This window comes from Sinocyclocheilus rhinocerous, unplaced genomic scaffold, assembly GCF_001515625.1.
Source record: "Sinocyclocheilus rhinocerous isolate Xijiao unplaced genomic scaffold, SAMN03320098_v1.1 scaffold297, whole genome shotgun sequence".
NCBI lineage: Eukaryota > Metazoa > Chordata > Actinopteri > Cypriniformes > Cyprinidae > Sinocyclocheilus > Sinocyclocheilus rhinocerous.
The window spans coordinates 688,080-703,429 of record NW_015649240.1 but is presented as its reverse complement, the minus strand read 5'-3'; the positions used below and the strand labels follow the sequence as shown (position 1 = coordinate 703,429).

The 15,350-nt window shown below is 35.0% G+C and overlaps 1 long non-coding RNA gene across 1 annotated transcript; it reads left to right on the top strand.

The window, feature by feature from the left end:
* The first annotated feature begins 12,575 nt into the window (after window positions 1-12,575).
* On the top strand, window positions 12,576-12,976 carry LOC107710466 (uncharacterized). Its single transcript, XR_001636600.1, has 3 exons — window positions 12,576-12,622; window positions 12,702-12,752; window positions 12,826-12,976. It is a non-coding gene; the product is annotated as an uncharacterized LOC107710466 (long non-coding RNA).
* The last annotated feature ends 2,374 nt before the right edge of the window (window positions 12,977-15,350 follow it).

The following is a 15,350-nucleotide window of genomic DNA, read 5'->3' as shown; positions in this document are numbered from 1 at the left end:
CCAGGGCTGTGACTCTCAATTATCATCTCTATTTGCAAGAACATTCAGTATGTGTTCACATATCACTTCAGCCCTTTTTAGAGCGACAATTCCTGTCTATTCAAAGCTTTTTGTCATCAGACTTTCACCCCATCCAAAACAAAAAAACGCTGAAGTGAGCAATAGATTTATTGTTTCACTGAGCTGGACAAGCTGAAATGATTTCAATGAATGTTGCCTGCTTGAAATGCTCACTTGTTTTATGCTGTCCCCGCAGGGCGTATGCAGCAATAAAAACACACATCAAGGAAAGAAAGCGGTTTGCTTTCTGTTCGTTCCCAAATTAAAAGAGAATTGAGTATGATTGGGGACAGTCATGCAAAAACAACCTGCCAAACAGATGTGATGACGCCTCTCGCTCTGATAATGGCTCTGAAACCGCAAAACAGTTTATTCTAATGGAGCCATAATAGGGTTTGATATATGTGAAGAAAGAATGTTTACACTGACGTCACATCATATTGATCTCACTTCATAAACACACATGCATGCAACAAAAGTTGGGTTTGGGGGTGCCATTGTTTGAGCATATAACTAATAAATGACTTTATCACTGTTTTTGTGGATAGAATATGGTAGTTGCAACTAAATTAATATATCATTCTAGTGAGTCTACCCTTCTCGCTCTGCGTCATAAACTTTGCCGTTGTCATGACAATCAGTTCATGTCTTTTCCAAACTTGTTGTACATACTGTAGTTTTACATAATTGTGATTTCTTTGTAAGTACATTTACGCCGCCTCTGTGCACTAAAAAGTCTGTGTAAAACTGCATTTTGATGTAAATATGGTGCCAAATTAACATGCAATTATGGTCAAATGCTAGTAAAATTTGACTTTGGCTAGATAAATACATTTATTGGCAATTTGTCTGGTAATTTTATTAGAAACCTCAATGAAAAAATTATGTAGATTTTTTTTATTTAGAAATTACTAGTAAAGTTCACAAAACAATTTCAATAATTTTATAGAAATGGCAAGTAACACATTAAATTAAATGTGAAATGTAAAATTTTTGTAAAACGTACTCCAAAATTCTTTGTTTTATTTACAACCTCATTTAAAAAAATTTTTTTTTTATAGTGTATTAGAATTTTTATATATTTTTAGAATAAAAGGTTTAAGGGCCTTCACTTTTTTGTTTCAGTTTATACATGAGCAGATCTAATCCCATGTATACAGTTCCATAATTCCATCATTTAATTATTCCATAATTTCTGTATAAATTAATTAATTTGGGGCCCAGTATGTATATGCTTGTGACTAGAAAGATTTATACACATGCATGTACAGTAAACCTCTAAACCTGCATGCATGTTAACACAGACATATTTAGCTGTGTTATTTTCTTGTCGTTTCCACTAGCTGCTGCTTTCCTAATAAATGAGATACAAATGCATTTTATTGTTGCTTAGAAACTCCTTGAAAGAACAGGAACAACTTTCATTTGATAATTACAAAGGAAAAGGCAAAAGCATCTCAGTCATTAAGAGCCGAAATGGAGGGTCTTTGGACTTCCTGACTCGCTGCTAGTATGTTTGATTTAATAAATGACGACGATCTTTTATTGTGAATGCTTTAGTTCACAGTTTATGGCAAAAAATAATAAATGTTTTCTCTTTTTTTTGCCCATGGTGTTAGTAACAGGCTAGTGTGATTACACACTAAAAGCCCAGTCCCACCAAGAGCGATGCAGCAAAACAATACCAATTTGTGCTAATTTGTGTCAAAAATGTTCACACAAAGCATGACATGAATTTTCGTCAACCTCTGAGACTACCCGAAAAAATTTGAATATTCAAAGGAAAATGCAATGAAACAAAGTGACAGGAATCACCAACAAAATTTATCAGAGAAAATTTGCATTAAAAATGTCCACATAAACATGACATGAATTTACTTTTAGTCCTTTAGCAAATGCTTTTATCCAAAGTGACTTACAAATCAGGAACAACACAAGCAATTTATCATAAGTGCTTTCGGAAGAAGCGTGCTTTCAGTTGTTTCATTATTTTTCTCTTGAAGGTCATGATGGTCTCAGTGGATCATTTGGAAGCTTGCAGCTTTTCCCACCACGGAGGAACAGAAAGGGTTGGTATCGCTGATAACAAATTGGCATCTGCCTCTGAGAAAAAAAAAAAACTGAATGAAAATAAAATCTGCTGTTTGTTGAGGTTGAGGTTTTATGGACTCTTTTCACATTACCGGGTTTCTCAGAAGCAGAAGTCGTTATTGTTGGATAAACTTCTATAGTCGTAAAACGGACTATAAATATAAACTACAAAAAAATTAAAGTTACAATATACAGTATATATATATATATATATATATATATATATATATATATATATATATATATATATATATATATATATATATATATATATATATATATATATATATATATATATATATATATATATATATATATATATATATATATATATATATATATATATATATATATATATATATATATATAATGTCATTTTACGGACATTTTCCTTAACCCTAAAACACAGCACATTGCAGTGCAAAATTCAAAATAAAACAATAATCAAAGTATAGCATTATACATTTACATAAATAAAAAAAGCAAAATATAAAAAGCTTTCCTCGAGTTACGATGTCAATAACTGTGGAAATGTATTATCACTGTCTGTGAAAAGGGTCCATTTTGTTTGTTATAATTGGAAGGTGTTGATATCAACATTTCAACATCTATCTGGAATGTTGATTATGGACACAAAAGGTTACAAACAAACGGTTATGACTATTTGGTAAATTAATTATTGAATTTACTTTTTGAAACCAAACCATTTTGGTTACGTTGACTTGGTTACACTGAGGGGGAAAAAAAGTTTCAAATTGTTCAAAATATAATCCTTTATTTTCCACAGAAGAAAGAAAGTAGTTCAGGTTTGTAACAACATGAGGGTAAATAAATGATGGTAGATTAACAATTTTTGGGTGTACTCTCCCTTTAAAGTCAACATAAAATCAAAATTGACCTGTTCTTATTGTGAATGACTCATCTGTCCATGTAAAAAAAAAAGGGTGTTTCATAATATAATAAAAAAATAACTCAATTAAACTTTCTCTTCCTCAAACAATTTTACTTTTCAGATAATGTCTCCTATAGGCCACACGGATGGAGAAAGTAACAAGTAATTCAAACTTGAATTAGGTGTGGATTTAAACTTAAATGAAACCCCCACTTTTCTTGATCCAGTCAGATCCGGATATATAAAATAATGTCGCCGCCTCACAATTCACACTGTGACATGGCAAAAGTAAAATAGGTTGCAAATTGTGAACAATGTTTGACTTTAAGTGTGTTTGTTTTTGCTCAGTCAACATAACATGACAGAGCCCCTGCAATCTGAGATTAGATCACGTATCTCTTTCTCTCTGCCTGTCTCACTCTCATTTTCTTTGTCTGTCTGTCTATATCTGTCTGCCTCACTCTCTGACCGGCTGTCCGGCCAGCAGGACCAGATGAGCACTGATAATTACCAACTGGCAGTGTGGGGCAAAGGACACCTTCAGTGCGTGTGAGTGTGTGTTTATGTGTGAACAATGGATTTGGCCGGGGCGACACATGCCCAGAGGCAGCGTAACACAGTCATTGTGTGTTAAGGACGCCCAGGCCGCATCCCAGCTAAATGGGGATGGGCGACAAGGGAGACAACTGCAAAGATGAACGATATGATACAGGGTCAGGTGAGGTAAACACCTCAGTTAAGAGAGCAGGTGTGTGTGTCTGTGATTGAGGCTGCAGCATCTGAACTTAACCTCTAAATCTTTCATGTCAATGTATTTGTTTAAGTACCTCATTTATTGTGCAACCTAAAAACCATGAAAGCTTGTTTTTGCCACAGGTTAAAAAAAAAAAAAAAAGGTAATTGTGACTTTTCATGTTACAATTCAGACTTTTCTCCTCATTTTTATATGAGTTTATATCTCACAATTCTGACTTTTGTCTTGCAATTATAAGTTTATATTTAACAATTCTGATATTTCCCCCTCACAATTCAGATATAAACTCAAAATTGAAAAAAGTCCAAATTGTGAGATGAAAATAGCTCTCAATTCCCTTTTTTTTCCTCTTAATTTCCGTAGCAGAAATGGAAAATAGAAACTTCAACATAACAGAAAACATAACAGCATTAAACACCAACAGGTAAAACAACACTTAATTTAACACATATTCTCCTTATCCAGTCCTATGCAAAGCATGCTGTAAAGTTATCAAGACAATTCCATTAAGTTACTACAACTTGGTTTAATTAAATCAATAATTTATTTATTTATTTATTTTTATCTTGCAACCATGCATTTCATTAAGTTGTAGTAATAGGTCTCATGAATGACTTGAGTGAACCTGAATGTAATAAACTGGGCACATTGCAGCAGAATTGCAAATAACTAATACTTTAAAAAATCTTAATTCTAGACAAAAACTATATACAACAGGATCTCACACTCTATTGTTTCATAACAATATTGGGAGGAACTTTTTTATAATACGAATCTCTCAGCATGCAAAAGTCCCTCAACTATAGGGTCAAGAAAATGCTAGTAAATTTCACAACTATATACAAAGAAATGGCAAGTAACACATTGAATCAAATTTGACATTTTAGAGAAAGACTGCAATGGTATTTTCTTGTAAAACATACTCCAATAATCTTTATTTACTACTTTAATTTGTAGCTGGTTATCATGCATCCATTAGCCCCTGCTGGTATATGCTGTAACTACACTATCTGGCTGCAAGCAACATACTGTATATATCACTAATATTTCATTATATTTCAGTGGATGTCCTGTGGCAGCCCAACAGCTGCGATTGAGATGAATGAGAATGCAAACGGATGGCTTTCTCCAGGTCTCCTTGCACACAACCTGGTTACCGCCTACTGACGCCTTTGCTGGATCAAATGTAGAAATCTTCCAGGTAACCATTTGCATTATGCATTTTGCAGATGCCCTGAACTTGAAGTTGAAGGCGACATACTCTAAATTTAATCTCTAATTTAAACTTCATCTCGTAAACTGCTTGCTCTGATTTGAACATAGCAAATAAGGATTTTATGTTTGCATTATGTTGGGTGTAAGTAATGTTAAGTCTTGTAGAATATCTGCAACCAAATTAGACATATATTCTATAGCCATATATTTACCTGTCAAGCAAAAGCAAAGCAAGCTCAGCATCTGTTTTCAAGCGCTTTGAAACTCTCAGCTCTCTCCAGCGATGAAAAGTGTGTTCACTCTCGTCTTGCTTCTTTTTTGGTCCCATGGCTTTTTTGTTTCTTTATTTTCTGATGTCTTTCTATTCTTTGAAGGACATTTGGCTGTGTAAATAGTTGTTGGCATATTTCCATATCTGGACTGCCCACTGTGAATGAACAAAAATGATTGACAGGCAGAATGTTTTACATTACTATTTTCCACCTTTTCACTGACCTTTAGAATTACACAAGGTGTTTTTTGCTGCTGCACCTATATATTTATGCATATAACCTCTAATATGATTGGCTACGTTATTGCATGTACAGAAAATGATTAAAGGTTTTACCAATTGGAAGTTTTTTTGTTGGGCCCAGTGTATATCATCATAACCTTGATGATGTCTGAATGGTAGAATTTGGTTTGTAAGGGAATACTTGTAATACTTGAAAGGGAAACAGGTAAATTTAGCTCAAAGGGAATTAATTATGATTTTTATAGGGAATTTTGACAGAATAAAGACCTCCTGAAGCGAATCGATGCGTTTTTGTAAGAAAAATATCCATATTTAAAACATTCTAAACTGTAGTCTCTAGCTTCCGCTAACTGTCGTACACGTGTTCACTAGAGAGTGACGTAGGACGTAGGCATAGCGTAAGGTCCAGTGAGAATATGCTAGTCTTGCGAGAACCAAGATTTTGTTTACAGGAGCAAAGGAAGCAAAGTTTCCTTTGTTTAGCAAAGGAAAAACCAGTCTCCTCTTGGCTTATATCGAAATCCTCTGACATTTTTCTTTACAAATTCTCATTTTGTACTTCTTATTTGTGACCGGTGTTTTGTTAGATGTTAGACACTTCTCACCGGAGCTAACGCTACGCCTATGTCCTACGTCATCCGCTGGAACGGCGTTCTATTGTGAGTGGGCATATGACAGTTAGCGGAAGCTAGAGATTATGGTTTATAAAGTTTTAAATATGGATATTTTTCTTACAAAAACGCATTGATTTGCTTCAGGAGGCCTTTATTCACTCCCCGGAGCCGTGTGTGATACATTTTATGATGAACGGACACAGTTTATTGGACTTCGGACTATTGAAAATTAACACCCATTCACTGCCATTATAAAGCTTGGAAGAGCCAGGACATTTTTATTTTTTAAATTTTTTTATATAACTCCGACTGGATTCGTCTGAAAGAAGAAAGTCATATACACCTAGGATGGCTTGAGGGTGAGTAAATCATGGGGATAATTTTCATTTTTGGGTGAACTATCTCTTTAACTCTTGATTTTCCTCATGGATGTGTTGTCTCTTCGAACATTTGACAATCTCCTTCCTGAGTTGGAATTATCAATAAGTGTTCTTTTGTTTTAACGCTGCAAGCTGTTTAAAGCTGCTAGTTAGTTAGACTTGCTGGCGCCCCATGGTATCTGATTCACGGCTTTCCATGCAGTCCGGGGCCTCTTTGTGGAATTTGGCTCTTTGTTTCAACACTGTTTTGATCAAATCTTAAATTGTCTGATTCGCTCTGATATCCTACTACATCAGTTATTTTTTTTAATTGCAAAACAGCAAGAAAAATTCCGGTCACATGAACCTTTTACCATCCCCAAACTGTCTGGAATGGTCCAGATGCATTAACATCCTGCCAATTTGACCTCACGTCTACAACCACGCTCAGCTATAAAAGCAAAAAAAGGCATTTTACAGTGATATATTGGCAGCGGACTCAAATTTCATATGCTTGATGGTGAGTCATTGCTTACAACAGCAAATCAGGTATAAAATAGAAGTAAAAAAGAGGAAGAATGCTTGCTTCCATGAGGAGAGAGGGATCGGCTCCAGTATCTTGTTTGTCCTGGTCTCCAGGGTTTGAACACACTTCAAGTGGGACAGATTTACATGAAGCCTAATGAAATAGGGTGCTATTAGTTATAAAAGCAAAAAAAGGCATTTTACAGTGATATATTGGCAGCGGACTCAAATTTCATATGCTTGATGGTGATTCATTGCTTACAACAGCAAATCAGGCATAAAATAGAAGTAAAAAAGAGGAAGAATGCTTGCTTCCATGAGGAGAGAGGGATCGGCTCCAGTATCCTGTTTGTCCTGGTCTCCACTTGATGGTGAGTCATAGCTTACGACAGCAAATCAGGCATAAAATAGAAATAAAAAAGAGGAAGAAGAATGCTTGCTTCCATGAGGAGAGAGGGATCAGCTCCAGTATCCTGTTTCTCCTGGTCTCCAGGGTTTGAACACACTTCAAGTGGGACAGATTTACATGCTAACTAATGAAATAGGGTGCTATTTTTAAATTGGTATTAAAACCACATATGGGACTGTGAACGTCTGCTTATGAACTTAATGCTTATGTGAACTTACAATCTTATATAAATCAAATAAAAAGGAATATATATATATATATATATATGATCAGGGTTTATTTTTATATTCTTATTTAATATATAAAATATTGAATCATTGTATATTTTATAATAACATAATATTTTATTGTTTTTGTAATTTATATGTAATGTCTTATATATATACTATTTTATACAATTTTAATTATATAATTTTATTACAATAATTTACCATTTTTATTATTATTATTATTATGTCATTTTATGACATTGCCATTTTTATGTCATTCAGAAGGTCACCTCAGCACAGAAATTGTATATTTTATAATAACATAATATTTTATTGTTTTTGTAATTTATATGTAATGTCTTATATATATACTATTTTATACAATTTTAATTATATAATTTTATTACAATAATTTACAATTTTTATTATTATTATTATTATGTCATTTTATGACATTGCCATTTTTATGTCATTCAGAAGGTCACCTCAGCACAGAAGAAAGCTGAAACTCTGTGACATACAGCACAAAGCTCTCTTACCCCCAGGACACGTCCATTTGATTGAGTCCTTTTCAATGTGGACATTTAATATGTCAAGGTGAATAAGAACAGCTACTTTTGTGTCTCTCATTTGTGTCCGAGCTCAGAGGAAATTGAGCAGTTCTTGATATAATAAGCTTTAATGGCAATTAATCTTCTCGCAGTGTGTTATTAAACGTTTCCAAATTCCATTTTCAGCACTCACTTTCACGGTAAGACGCTAAGCAATTTGCGGAAGGTCAAATATTCAATGAGCTCTTATTGTTTTCTGTTATTATTATTATCTAATATTATTATCCCATTATTTCACCTCACAGTCACACTAGGTTAAAGCTGTCAGAAACGTGATGTCCTCAAAAATAACCTGATCAGTTTGGCATCCATGTGAGTCACTTGTGTCGGTTTAACCTCCCGTCACTATTTTCTGTGCATATTTTGGAGGGTCATATAATAGAAGTCCAAAATAACAAGCAGAAATGTATTATCATTGTGTATCCAGTGAGGTAAGAAATTGAACTCTTTGCATATCTGCTAATTCAATATTGATTAACTTTATTTACATTTTTTTTACTACACATTATTTATAATTTATGTTTCAATTTGGCAAATATAGCTTATATTTCCATGAAGTCTGAGGATAGTCTGTTAAAGATTAAAGTGCTTCCGTTAACCCTTATGTTTTGTTTGGTAGCTGAGAGACGCTAAGGCTCTTTTATGGCTCAAAAACATCAGATTGATACTTTATGACTCTTAATCTTACCAGAGCAGATTATAAACAAAATTTCAATTTAATAACAAGCTGCAAATGTCCTGCATGAAAAACGTTGTGCTATAGGTTGGGAAGTGAATAAATTCAATGAATTTTAACATGACAACACATTCTCAACTTTGTTTACACAGTACCGCATTAGGTAACACTTTATAATAACTTTCATTAATAAATCATTAACAGATATTATATAATGCTTAACAGATCATTAGTTATTATATATTCACATATCTAGAAATATGAGATATGTGCTCGTTAATGTTTACTAATGTACTTATTAAACATTACCTAATGATTAACAGATCATTATTTCATGTAAATTGAAATGCTCACAAACGTCATTAAACTTTCAATTCATATGATCATGCATAACAATATTCAAGAGGTTTTGACAAATGGTTTACAATGAGTAAAAGCTTCATTAATAAAATATTAACAAACAATATATAATGCTTAATGGATCATGCTTACAAATATCATGAAACTTTCAATTCATACGCTCATGCACTTTTTAAAAATCTACAAATGATTTTAACAAAAAATCATACAATCATTAAAAGCTTATTTGTTAATGTACTAAATGTACTAACTAACCACCCTTTACACAAAAGTTGTTACAGCAGCTAAAAGTCCAATGCCCATGAAGTTACTAGTGATTAGTAAACGTTTATAAACATTTACAGATGATGAGTAGTTTCAACTAGTACTGCAGAACATTAACAAATAATTAATAAATGATTTGTTAAGATGTGTAAATAGGGTGAATTCAGGTCATTTGGGAGTTGAAACGCTTTTTGCCATTGAGATGAGTGCTCATAGAGGTACTAATGACTAGTAAACATTTACAAATAATGAATATAGTTTCCACCAGATTGGGTACTGCAAAAACACGAATGATTAATAATTGATATTATATGTGCAAATAGTAGAAGTCTACACAACAAACGAAGACCAAATATATGACGTTTACAGACTGTGATTATGCATTAATGAATAATATGATACCATGAAAAGTTTGTGAAGTGCTTAAAATGACTAATTAAGCTCATTTTTCACAACATTTGTAAATGTAAAAAGGAGCATTAGGTAATATATGAGCTGAAGTTTAATGTCATTTGTTAGCATTCAAAAGTACATTAACAAATGTGACCCTGGACCACAAAACCAGTCATAAGGGTAAATTTCTCAAAATTGAGATGTATACATCATCTGAATGCTGAATAAATAAGCTTTCCATTGATGTATGGTTTGTTAGGATAGGACAATATTTGGCCGAGATACAACTATTTGAATATCTGGAATCTGAGGGTGCAAAAAAATCTAAACTCTGAGACGCCTTTAAAGTTGTCCAAATGAAGTTCTTAGCAATGCATATTACTAATCAAAAAATAAGTTTTGATATATTTAGCATTTATATTATAATAAATATAATATTTAGCAAATTTACAAAATATCTTCACGGAACATGATCTTTACTTAATAACCTGATTTTTGGCATAAAAGAAAAATCGATAATTTTGACCCATACAATGTATTTTTGGCTATTGCTACAAATATACCCCAGCGACTTAAGACTGGTTTTGTGCTCCAGGGTCACAAATAAGCTTTTAATGATTGTATGTTTTTTTTGTTAAAATAATTTGTAGATTTTTAAAAAGTGCATGAGCGTATTAATTGAAAGTTCCATGATATTTGTAAGTATGATCCATTAAGCATTATATAATGTTATTTTAATAATTTATTAATGAAGCTTTTACTCATTGTAAACCGTTTGTCAAAACCTCTTGAATATTTTTATGCATGATCATATGAACTGAAAGTTTAATGACTTTTGTAAGCATTTAAATTTACATGAAATAATGATCTGTTAATCATTAGGTAATGTTTATTAAAGTAAAAGTAAAGTTTAGTAAACATTAACAAGCACATTATCTCACGTTTCTAGCTATTTGAATATATATTAACTAATGATCCCTTAAGCATTATATAATATTTGTTAATGATTTATTAATCAAAGTTATTATAAAGTATTACCAGTACCCCAAAGTTATTTACTATGATTTTTTATATAGTATTTTTCTTTTTTCTTTTATATGCCACTTCATTCTTTCCTGACTGACAGCCTTCAAACCACTGAAGAAATTGTGCAGTTACTTCTTTTTGACCCAGAGGGACATGCTTTTGCTCAGAATTTGCTCTTTCATAGCCCATGGAGACTCATGCCATTTTCAGGTATCTGTCTTCTCCTAAAAATCGTAAGGTCTGAAAAATGAATTATTAGAGTATGTTTTACAAGAAAATACTTCAAAATTGTTTAATTCAGGGTGTGACTTGCTGTTTCTTTAGAATTGTTTGTGAAATTTACTAGCAATTCTTGAAAGAAAATTCTTTCTACACCCATTTCTTTTTAGTGTGGAAAGCTTAGCACTGAATATTTGGTCTTTGAAGAATTTGATGAGTTCATTTCGAGATCTCTTGACTTTTGATTGCACATTTGGAGTCTTGGCAAATCTCACATTGTTGAGAAAACATTGCTGAGATCTCTGTGAGTCAAATTGGCTGCTTTTCTCATGCAGGAAAAAAATCTCATTGCTTCCTAGCAGAAACAATTAAGCTATTAAAGATGTCTCATTTGTAATTCTTTCCTATGAGATTTGATCTACCTAAAAAAGAACATTCATATCTGACGGCCAAATGGGGATGTTTTATTACAAAAAGGTAATGTGTGTTTATCCAGATATGTGGTGCATTGTGGTTGCAGGTACTGTGGGGGTAGCGGCTGTGGCATTGGAGGGCACCCGGCGAGCTGCAGCGAGTAGTTGGAATGATCAGGATTTGAGCTGGAGAGACAGGTTGCATGACCAGGATCTGGCACGGGCTGGAAGTGCGGTCAGTCAGGTGGGATACTGTGGAGTTGGACTGGCACTCCAAATAAATTTGAAGGCTGGAAAACAAAGACACAGTAAGGTGGAGTCTGCATCTTTTTGCAGGATTTTTGTAGGTAAGTGCATCGCGATCCAATTTAAGGTCAACATGAAATCAAAATAACCTTTCCTGGTTTTATTGTGAATGATTCTTCAGAGCACATTATTTAAAAATACAAATGCTTGTTTTTTGTAATCTTGGTTTAAAGGAATATTTCACCCGATTTGAACATTTGCAGAAAATGTAATCAACCTCAGTCCATCCAAGTTGTAGATGAGTTTGTTTTTTCATCGAAACAGATTTGGAGAAATTGAGCATTGCATCACTTGCTCACCAATGGATTCTCTGTAGTGAATGGGTGCCGTCAGAATGAGAGTTTAAACAGCTGATAAAGTAATCCACACCACTCCAGTCCATCAATTAACATCTTGTGAAGCAAAAAGCTGTGTGTTTGTAAGAAACAAATCCATCAAGACATTTTTAACTGGAAACCTTTGCTTCCAGCTATAATACAAGTACATAATCCATAATATTACTTTCTCCAGTGAAAAATCATCTCATCTGAAACAGGAGAGAAATATGCTCATGTAGTGAGGTTAGTGACGTGTCTGAAACGTCACCATCATTAATTACATGGCCAATGAGGTATCACTCCGCTGTTGTATATATAATCCTGTTGTTTATGCCTCCTGGAGTGCGTCATGGTCGAAAGCCCGCCCCTTTCTTTCATTGCTGTGGATTACGGAGGTATGTGTTTTTAGCGATGTAGCTTCGCTGTTTGATCCCAGTGTTATTCAATGACATCATGCAATTTTTACTTGTTTAGTGTGACGTTGGTCCACCAAGGCTGTGTATGTGGGGTGCGCAGCTTACTCTGGTAAGTTTTAATGCAGTGCGTTCGTGGTGCTTTGGGCAGTTTGGTTCGATTTAACTACAGTTATGCATTTCAGTGCGGTGTGCCTTCAAGGCTCCCATCTGTGCATCATGGCAGCATAATAGCCAGGTCAGAGCACTAGCTGTTAATATACCAACTAAAGGAGCTACTATATGACTTTGTGTGTGGTTGTGAGTGTTACGTCATCTAATTATAGGGTGAGTAAATTGTTTACTTTCTTTTTTTTTGTAAGATCTTGTATGCCTTTTTAAATTGAGATTGTAACAGACTTTTGTGTTTAGGGTCCTCGTTGCATGCGTTGAGGCAGGCTGAGTGTGAGCAGTCACCTTAATGCAGCTCTCTCTCTCCTACCCTCGCTCTTTGAGTCACGCTGCTGCTTTGGGTCGTCACATTCTTGTCCACTGCTTAAGTGGGCTTGAAGTTTTTGTTGTATTTTTTTTTTATTGACTTTGAATGTGTTTTCTTTTTTTATTATTATTATTATTATTTCTTTTTGCCTATTTATATTGATGTCTGGTTTGTTTGTTTTCTAAGATTATTTACTTTTCTCTTTGTATTTTGCAGGAGCTGAGTGTTTCCTGGAAGCGGGCTGGTTTTTGGGTTGCACCGGCTTCACTTTAATAAGGGTTGGAGCGGAACTCATGTCGGACAACATCTCCAGGACGCTACGCTCCATATGACTAGTAAGTCAAATCTCAAATAACTGCCCTGATGACTTTTGTTCTACCCGCTTAAATGATAGAAGTACTTGCGCTGTACAATCTATAAAGACTGTGTCTGTTCCCCGAATAGTGAGGTCAAAATATAAATTTAATCTGATCGTGATTAAACCAGAAAAATTTAAAATAATTTTTAAAGTTTGGGCTCCTAAACATTAGATCACTCATACTGTATCCTCAATATTAATTTGCTACTTGCCCATGAGGATTAATACCTGTAGATTTTATTGTAATGCATTGTTTTCTGTTAATTCAATTGCTTCAGTTTTAAATTCAGACTGTGCATAATGCAGCCTCATTCAAAGCACATTTACTGAACTCTTTCAGTACAGTAACAATGTTTCTCAGGTCTATTAAATATAACTCCACCCCATATAATTGCTGTTAATAGTGTTCATCGTCTGTTTGATTACGTCTTTAATTGATTTTTCCGTACATTTCTGCCATATGTACATTAACTGACAGTCACCACTGATAAGCTACCACTAAATATTGTAGAAACTTAATTTGCTGTAGAGTTGCTTTGCAATGATTTGTATCGTGAAAAGCGCTGTACAAATAAATAAAAGAAAGAAAGAAAAAAAAGAAAAAGGTTGTCATTATTGCTGTGTCACTATTTCTGGTCATTATTTGCAGTGAATTTTGTGGATGTGACTCTGATTGGTGGGATTTTTCTTCTTTTTTTTTGCACACCGCCCTACTAGCCTGCTCTTCATAAAGGAAGCCTCAGCCCTTGCAACGATTGTTTTTTTTGTTTTTTTTCTCGACCAAGACATTTTAATGTTGTTGATTTTTGGTTTTAAATTTATTGTTGGTAAACTGTTTTAGCTTTAATAAAAGATTATTTGTTTGAACGGAAACTCACGCTGTCACGTGTATGTTCCTGTTCTCCCTATTTGGTTTTTCCTGTTCCTGTCCTCCTCATGTGTATTCGTCTCCGGTTGTGTTTGATTAATTAGTTCGTATTGTTCCAAGGTGTGTCCCATTAGTTTCTGTCCATTTAAACCCTGTGTTTCCCAGAGTTTCTTTGTCTGCTGTTAAACGTCTGTTCCCCCTGCTAAGTGTGCGTCTTGCCTCTATGTCTCTTTATTTGGATGAATAAAGATGGTTCTATGCTGAAGTACTCCGACGTCTCCTCGATTCCTCGTTCCTATACAGTAGCAGTAGCCGAATCGTGACAGAACAGCAGGCCTTTAAAAAGTAAGCGGCGCGCCTACTCCCCGAGTTTTTTGTTTCGTTTTGAAAAGTTTTTTGTTTCCTGTTTTTTTCCCTGCAGCATGGAGATTGCTGCTAGTTTCCTCTTCCTATCCCGCCAAGATCTCCCGTTCTACGAGTACTCCGGGGAGTTCTGCAAGCTTGCCGCGGCGACGGCGTTAGATGACGCCACCCTCAATCGTCTGTTCTGGCTTGGGGCCAACTTCCATCACCCCGTGGACCTCCCAGACACCACTGGACTAAGTTGGAGAGAAGGGGTCCCGAGCCAGAACCATCCCGCTGTCGAGTTCGCCGGCCGTTCCCCTGTCAAGTTCGCGGGCCGCCGCTCGCTTATGCTCACCGGCCGCAGCTCACTCAAGTCAGCCGGACGTTCCCGAGTCAAGCCCGCCAGTTACTCATGTGACAAGCCCTCCAAGCGTTCATGTGGCAAGCACGCAAGTGGTTCCTCAGTCAAGCCTGCCAGCCCCTGAGTTGGCTCCAGTGCCAGCTCCTCGAAAGCACCTTGCTGTGCCTACTCCTCCAGAGCGCCCTATAGCGCCAGCTCCTTGTAAAAACTTCCTAGTCCCAGAGGATCCCGTTCCTCAGTCACGGCCAGGAGTGCCGTTCCCAGTCCCAGAGGATCCCGTTCCTCAGTCACGGCCAGGAG